The following is a 1,410-nucleotide window of genomic DNA, read 5'->3' as shown; positions in this document are numbered from 1 at the left end:
ATGGCTACTGTGCTGTGTCTTTCCCCCATTGACGTTTCATGTTTTGCTGAATAGGTTTAATTATACAGTATGTGCAGCCTATGTGCTTCTGCAGCACACACAGAGACAAAGTGGCTGTAAATTATCAGTTTAAGGTGATCTTACATTGTGAGGGAGAGAGAGTGAGAGAAAGAGAGAGAGGGGGAGAAAGAGAGATAGAAGAGTACATTTAAGTATGTGGCGCAGTGGTCTAAGGCACTGCATCGCAGTGCTAGCTGTGCCACTAGAGATCCTGGTTCGAATCCAGGCTCTGTCGTAGCCGGCCGCGACCGGGAGACCCATGGGGCGGCACACAATTCGTCCAGGGTAGGGGAGGGAATGGCCGGCAGGGATGTAGCTCAGTTGGTAGAGCATGGCGTTTGCAACGCCAGGGTTGTGGGTTCGATTCCCACGGGGGGCCAGTATGAATTTTTATTTTATTTTAATAATGTATGCACTCACTAACTGTAAGTCGCTCTGGATAAGAGCGTCTGCTAAATGACTAAAATGTAAAAAATTTAAGTAGATACACTGATAGGGGAAACTGCAAAGCTAAGACATAATGCATACTGTGAGACAGGAGGGTTATTTTTAGTGGACGCTACTGACTTAGTCATCATCTCTGAGGACAAATTAGTAGTCCCTATGTCATCCCTAAGTCCCTATGCCTCAGCCAGGTAGGTCTGCAGTAACAGACAGTAAGGAGGTAGATTTGGGATGTAAAAAGCCATCTCTGTTCATTGAGACCACAGAGGTTTAGAGTCTCCTTAGAGCTGCTTCTGCCTGCTGCTTCTGTCAGCTATCTCTACAGCATAGGACAGGTTTGTTTCCTTTAAAGCTGCTGCTGCCTGTTGAGCTGTCAGCTAACTCTACAGCATAGGACAGGTTTGTTTCCTTTAAAGCTGCTGCTGCCTGTTGAGCTGTCAGCTATCTCTACAGCATAGGACAGGTTTGTTTCCTTTAAAGCTGCTGCTGCCTGCTGCTTCTGTCAGCTATCTCTACAGCATAGGACAGGTTTGTTTCCTTTAAAGCTGCTGCTGCCTGTTGAGCTGTCAGTTATCTCTACAGCATAGGACAGGTTTGTTTCCTTTAAAGCTGCTGCTGCCTGTTGAGCTGTCAGCTATCTCTACAGCATAGGACAGGTTTGTTTCCTGTAAAGCTGCTGCTGCCTGTTGAGCTGTCAGCTATCTCTACAGCATAGGACAGGTTTGTTTCCTTTAAAGCTGCTGCTGCATGTTGAGCTGTCAGCTATCTCTACAGCATAGGACAGGTTTGTTTCCTTTAAAGCTGCTGCTGCCTGTTGAGCTGTCAGCTATCTCTACAGCATAGGACAGGTTTGTTTCCTTTAAAGCTGCTGCTGCCTGTTGAGCTGTCAGCTATCTCTACAGCATA

The sequence above is a fragment of the Coregonus lavaretus genome, assembly GCF_964263955.1.
Source record: "Coregonus lavaretus genome assembly, chromosome: 13".
NCBI classification, from domain to species: Eukaryota; Metazoa; Chordata; class Actinopteri; order Salmoniformes; family Salmonidae; genus Coregonus; species Coregonus lavaretus.
The sequence above is the reverse complement of the archived record's forward strand: the minus strand, read 5'-3'. Positions refer to the sequence as shown.